The sequence below is a fragment of the Bos indicus genome, chromosome 28, assembly GCF_029378745.1.
Source record: "Bos indicus isolate NIAB-ARS_2022 breed Sahiwal x Tharparkar chromosome 28, NIAB-ARS_B.indTharparkar_mat_pri_1.0, whole genome shotgun sequence".
In the NCBI taxonomy this organism is placed as follows: Eukaryota; Metazoa; Chordata; class Mammalia; order Artiodactyla; family Bovidae; genus Bos; species Bos indicus.
The window spans coordinates 17,853,003-17,859,854 of NC_091787.1; the positions used below are offsets into that span (position 1 = coordinate 17,853,003).

Below are 6,852 nucleotides of genomic sequence, written 5' to 3' on the forward strand. Positions count from 1 at the left end.
TTAAATGCAAATATTAAAACTACAAAACAACTAGAAGAAAGTGTGAGTGACTCTTCTGATCTCATGATAGAGAGGGCTTAACAAATAAAAGAAATGAAGTAACATTACAAAGACAAGAACAGGTAAGAAGAAAAATTTTAACTACAGGAGAATTCTGAACTGCTTCATGTGAAAGAAAATTTATCATTAATAAAAATAGGAAAAAAAAACTGAAAAAAAATACCTTCAGCAATATGTATGGCATTTGGAGTTAATAACTTTAATACATAAACAGCTCTTTAAAAGCAATACAAAAAATGCTGACCACTCAATAGGAAGTTACAAAGAATCTGAAAATATAATTCGTAAGTTAAAAAAAAATTAGTAAGTACAAACAGTAATGATGAAGTTTTTAATTTAATCTGTTCTAGAATTTCCAGATGCTATATATTTGTAGGGTATGTGAAGCCAAAGAAATCCATAAAGAGAAAGGCAGAAATGAAAGTATTTTATACATGACTGTCAGGAACTGCCTGAAACTAACTCAAATACGTGAAGAAGCATTGTGCAGCTCCCATTTAACACCTCAGGAGTTCTTTAAATTTTTAGATATCAAAGTTCCCTTTCTCTGCCATTCCATGTTTTTCTCTGATGTTTCTAACATGGTGCATGTGGCTTTCAAATCTGACAATTTCCATGTCATAAATACATATCTGAATGAGTATGAACTAAGTAGTTAATAAAACATCCCTGAAGAAAAATGGAAAGAGATGTAGTTTGGGGTCTTGCTCTCTTACCACTAGCTGTGATTCAGGCCATAGGTGAGACACATCACTTCTCCAAATGTAGGAGGATTAAATCACTTTCTCCCAAGGAAGTCTGTAATTCCTGCACCCCACTCCAGCCCTGCAGAGTCAGAAGGCCAGACTGGGAAATTGGCATTTTTAACAAGTACCGCAATTAATGACCAGGTACTTTAAGTTGAAAAACACCCTAATGGCACACCACCAAATCCCTTCTAATGTCAAAAATAAAATATTCTGAAGGAAAAATTATGCATGTAGAATAGTACTCCACTCTGCACATCTGATAGTGAGCATCCACCTCAACTCTCAAGTTTGGGTTCTCAGATCCAAGTTATATTTCAGCTGATATCTTTTTAGGTTTTGTTCTCCTAATCCCATGCATCAAATTACACTCACTGAAGCTGCCAGTCTTCTAAAGTGCTTTCAGAAGGCACATAAATCCAACCCTGAGTCCTCATGATTCAGACATTTAATCACACCATAAAGTTAATGGAATCCAATTTGAATGTAGACACCTCAACAGCTACGTTGCATTGAATTCACAGCATTCATAAAATGTGGGTCTCAAAATGAATCACCGGCCTGACGGAAAGTTCAGAGAAGAATGCCACCCTCTCATTGGTCACTGTCCTAATCTTCAGCTGCCAGGAAAGGGACCAGAGCTGTCAACACAACACTGTAGCCCAGGCAACCAGCCATGCCGCTAGGAACTTTTCAACACTTAAAAAAATAAAAGTTACTATGGAAACTCTCAGAGACTCTAGATTGCTTGGACAGCCCATGGTTTATAACAGTAATGATGCCTCATGGCCAGCCATCACCTATCAACCCTAGGACCTCCCATCATTCACAGCCCAGCAAAGGCTTGCTTTGGGGATCCTCCAGACTTTTGCCTTAGGGCAGTGAAGTGTGTTCCTCTGGTGGCACGTGTACTCTGGGCTAAGAGTAAATAGATACTGAGTTTCCAAGAGCCCCCAAATCCATTAGTTAATGAAGTAATAATGGCAGTGGCCCTCCAGACATCCAGATGTGGTGTCAATGATGTTTGACTTCCAGGAGGTGAAGACATCTGCATGATTGATTCTGAGCTTTGATGTTCAACCTTAGCGGCAGGTCTGTTTTGAAATGAAGCTGGGGGGAGGGGGTGTTGCAGTCATTGCAGAGGTACCTGTATAAGCTCGTTATATTGGGAATGTCTCTTCACACTAGTTTTCCCACCTTGGACAGGGTGGCTTTGCCTGAAAGAACCTCAGGCACTGCAGAACTGCTTAGATCAACCTTCCCAATTATGCTTTCTGTTCTTCAAGATTCTGCAGCCATTGCTAAGCTAAGTGGAAGGAAGACCCAGTCCTTTCCTATTTTTTTTTTTAAGTCAGCTGCCAGAATCCACCCATTCTTTAAAATGTATTTATCTGAAGTATGAACTTTGCATATACGGGAAGGAGGCAGGGTTCTCAAAATGTCCTGTCTACTTTTTTAGTCTAATATGCTGAACAACAAATTTAATCCACTGAAGTGGTTTCATGCAAACACTTCTCTCAAACTCCTTTTATACAAAATCTTGATGCATAATGTATAGAGTCTGAAAATGGATTAAGCTACATTTGGAAATGGTTTGAGTTTTGTTTTTTTTTTAAGCAAGCAAAAACCAGCAGGTTTTTTGTTGTTGCCTTTTTTAACCCTTCTTGCTCAAAGCAGTCACATGGATTGTGTCTTCTCAAAGCTGCCTTCTACACAATGTTTCTTATCTGGTTTTTTTTTCTGTCAAAAAGCTTGAAATGTAAAACATTTTAATTAGAAACGTAAAGAGTGAATTGGATTCATTTCCCTCATATTTCCCAACTAAAACAAGCAAATAGAATGGTAAAACCTGATTTACTCCTGGAAGATAATTCAGCAGCTGAATAAGCAAGTGAGTGAAATCTTACTGAATAAAGTGTTCCCTGGTACTCTAGGATCGTCATTATCCAGAGGACCGTGGCCACAGATAGAATGCCAGTCTCTGTGTTATGTAGTAAATGCTCAGACACACATTTCCTCCAGTGCCAATCAAAGCCAAAAAGATGAAAAAGAAGATGGCCAGGGGACTGCCAAGGTCTCCAAAGGAATCACAGTGAGTTGGCTACAATCCCAGGTTTCAGTGGATCAGAACGTTTATAATGCTGTATTTCGTGATTGCTAATTTTTACATAACATTTGAATACTATGTAAATTGTACTGGAAAGAGAATTGCAGCTAAAATCAGAAGATCTGGACTTAAGCCTTAGGTCTGACCTTACACGGTCATGTGACTTTTTAAAATTTTATTTATTTATTTTTGGCTGCACCAAATCTTTGCTGCTGCATGTGGGTTTTCCCCAGTTGCAGCACACGGGCTTCTCATTGCAGCGGCTTCCCTCATTAAGAAGCATGAGTGTGCAGGTCAGTAGCTGCAACATACAGGCTTAGTTGACTCGCGGCATGTGGAATCTTCCGGACCAGGTATCGAACCCATGTTGCCTGCATTGGCAGGCAGGTCCAGACTCACTGGACCACCAGGGAACTCCCACAGTCCCCATGTGACTTCAAACTCGCTTGTTCTCACTGGTTCCAGGTTCATCATCTGCCAAGTGAGGACAGCCACCCTCCCTGCAGCTACTCATGCATATCCAGGGCTCTGAAGAACAGGTGAGATGGGTGGGAAAGTACTTGGCAAAGTCTCAGCTTTAGGGATGCTGCTGAACTCCCTGTTTTTTGAGTTAACCACCGTGTTCTCCTGAGAAGGTAGCGGTATCCTCGGCTCTTCTCCCACATCCTTCATCATCCAGGTTTCCCCCAAGCCATGAGCGAAGCGACCAGGCTTCTCTGAGGCCAGCTTTCCTGCCGTTGCACAGTGGACCACCTCTGGGGGGAGCTCCATCTTTGCAGCCCCAAGGGCTTTTAAGCTGACAAGGCCTTACCTGTGACACTTGAAAATGGCTTCAGACAAACAGAAAAACATCCTGCAACCCAGTATGTCTCACGGCCTCCATTCCAAGCCCTCACCTTGATCTAATTGTTCCTGGCCTGGTGACTAGCATTTTTTGCTGTGTTTGTTTCACCTCTCCTGATAATCCCAGTTACCTGGCTTGGTTGGGCCTTTTGAGTTTTCTTCTCCATCATGATTGAAATGATTTACTTAATCGTACTCTCTTTACCCACTCCACCTTGCTCCTAGCACCTTACACTCCAGCCCTGAGAATGGGACATAAAGAGAGGATATCGTACGCACTGTAGGAGCTGAGGTGTGCCTCCCCAGACAGGTAGTATAGAGATTTCTGCCAGCACGGGGCATGTTTTCTCTTTTGGAGCTACAGACTTAGAACAACTGGACAATTTCAAATTCTATGGGACAGGTACCTTGGGAGAAGGTGATGAGACGAAAAGTAGTGATTTTTCACCCCACTCACCTCATCTTCCTACTTTAAATGTTACCGCACACCAAGAAGCCACAAAGGAACCATAACCTATTTGCATCTCTCCATTTGACCTTGATTTTTATTGAATGGGAAAGGAAGACTAATTCAAATTCATTCCTCTTGATTTCACAATAATATAGATTTTACCAAATTTTTATTTAAATTTCTACACTGTAGTGAGAGGAAGACCTTGAATGTCTTATTCTTTGGAGTACTTCTAGAACTTAGCAAACAGAAGGTGTTTAAAAAATATTCATTGCCTAAATGAATACATAAGAAAAGACATGGTGATATTTGAAAGATTTCTTATTATCTGATGCTGATAGAGAGTAAAGTTAATGATTTAGAGAACAAGTATCCAGCAGCAGAGCCCACTAATACCTTTTAAAATGTGTTGATGCTCATAAATCCAAAATAAATGACCTGTAAAATCACTTAAGAAGAAATAATACGCATTTAATCAGGCTTCCAGAGGAACATCTGAGGGTAAAGCCGAGAATTTCAAGAAGAATTATTAAATCTCTTCAAGTTCAATCACTGGCCGATCTCAAACACACCACATGTCCCTCTGCCCACAGGGCTGTCACTTTAGGAAGTCTCGCTCAGCCTTCGTTATGAAACTCCTGAATTACAGCCACCTCCTGGAGCCAGAGGGAAAGGCTTCGGGTCATCTGAAAAGGGTAAGTCCTCTTGCAGGTCAACCCAGCACATTCTGCTACATTCCCCAGAAGGATCTTAAATAAAGAGGGAGAAACTGAACACATCACCCACATCCTAAAACTAGCATCTTCAAAGCCTTACACAAGGTTTTAGCTTCAAGTCAAAGGGCCCTTCCTCTGGCCAATAAAATTCAAAACACTGTGAAATGCCAGACTGTGCCTCTGCTTTACAATCCTGTTGAAATTTTTGGGCTCTAACCATGTTCTGGAATCTTCCATTCCATCCTAGATTTTTACTTCTGAGTCTGCTAATAAGAGTTACTTTACCTTTCCCAGAGTGTGACTAAGGTCCTGAGGGTGGTGGAAAAGTGGATCCATCTTTTTGTTACAAACTCAATTAGCAGAAGTTGGAATTGCTCTCTTCAACAAAGTTACATAAATTGTTAATGAGAAATTTACCGTCACTTGATTCGGTGGTTGCCTTATTAGCTTGGAGTCAATGCTATTAAAAGAAGGTGTTTATAAAAGCTTAAGGTGTTTGCTGGATTGAATGTTAAAAAGAAGATGGCAGGATAGCACCACCAGCTGCCCGTCCAAAACCCAGAGGGATTTCCACGCTTCATCCAAAATGAACAATTCTGAGCCCGCGTTTGGGGTCTAGCGATTTACTGGGAAGACAGAAGTGCCACCCATTCCTGGGGTGCACCTAAAGCCTTTGGGGTGCACCCGGCAGCTTTTCAGCAACTGTCATGAGAGTGTTTTCTCAGCCCGTGGACACCAGCCTGAAGAAAGGCCACCCAGTTGCAGGTGAGTCTGAACACCTTTTCTCCATTGGTAAGGAAGGCACTAGAAGGCCCTCCATAAATGTCAGGGGCACAGGAGAAGGAAGCTATTTATTTACTCAAGATAATTCACATGAAGACCTCAAAACCACCGCCCAAAGAAAATCCGGATGTCTCCCTCATGAGGCATTCCTAAAATGCCTCCTCTGAATAACGATGTCCAGCTCTAAGCACAGTGCCAAGGTCAGTCAAGGTTATTTTCAGCCCCTTCTTCCTTTCTCTCACAAAACTGCTCTTCTGCCTTGACCCCCACCCCTGGCCCCCACCATGCAGCCTACAGATTGGTTCACACTCACCCATGCCAACCCCTTCAGAGCCACTGTTTGGCTCTGCTGAGGGTGACAAGCCAAATGGCCTCATTTCCCAGGGTGCTCTGCAGCTTAGGTTCGACATGTGACATGACTTCAGCCATGCAGACACTGCCTGCAGGACATCATGAAGCTGAAAGTAGACATCTAGGTGGAGGCTGCACCTGGCACTTCTGCTCGCCAGCACAGGGCAGAGTTGTGTGGATCCACACCCTAGCATTGTGGCACCTGAGAGGCAAGTCACAGGTCTCTTGGTTGGTGCATGTTGGGGTAGGTGTAGTGAGGGATGAGAGCCAGAGGTTGTAGAGGTGACTTCCTTCTTCACCAACTTGATCATATGGCAGAGGCGGCCGCTGTCTTAGTGGGTCAGTTCTGAACTGTGTGACTTCTGGAAATTCTGCTGAAAGCTTCTTCCTCCAACCCTTCTAGGGATTTCTGTAAGCTCCTCATTTCTGGCATGGGATCCATGTTTGATTTTTTTTTTATTAAATAGACTGAATCCTGTTATCTACAATTAACTCTGACAGAGACACTTCCTGCCTGCATAAACCCAAACCTTTAATGCTTGCTCCCCACCACCATCTTCACAGATGAAATGAGTTGATAAACTAATTTTACAATCAGTAGTTAATAACCAATAAAGTAACTGTTTATGGGTATTTGCTTAACCCAAGAAAAAAATATTCTAATGGTGAATTTCCAACCATATATGGCTGATAGTATTGATGGGATTTTTTTTTTTTTTTTTTTTTGGCTAGATGGGGACACAACAGTTTTTTTAACTGTAAAAAAGCTTTTAGCTGTTAATGATGATGGAGATG

General features: G+C 41.8%; 1 long non-coding RNA gene across 1 annotated transcript; it reads left to right on the forward strand.

Annotated features, from left to right (window-relative positions):
- Nucleotides 1–661: 661 nt before the first annotated feature.
- Nucleotides 662–6,598, forward strand: LOC139180344 (uncharacterized). The gene is made up of 4 exons (XR_011564614.1): nucleotides 662–1,898; nucleotides 2,741–2,898; nucleotides 3,379–3,452; nucleotides 4,801–6,598. It is a non-coding gene; the product is annotated as an uncharacterized lncRNA (long non-coding RNA).
- The last annotated feature ends 254 nt before the right edge of the window (nucleotides 6,599–6,852 follow it).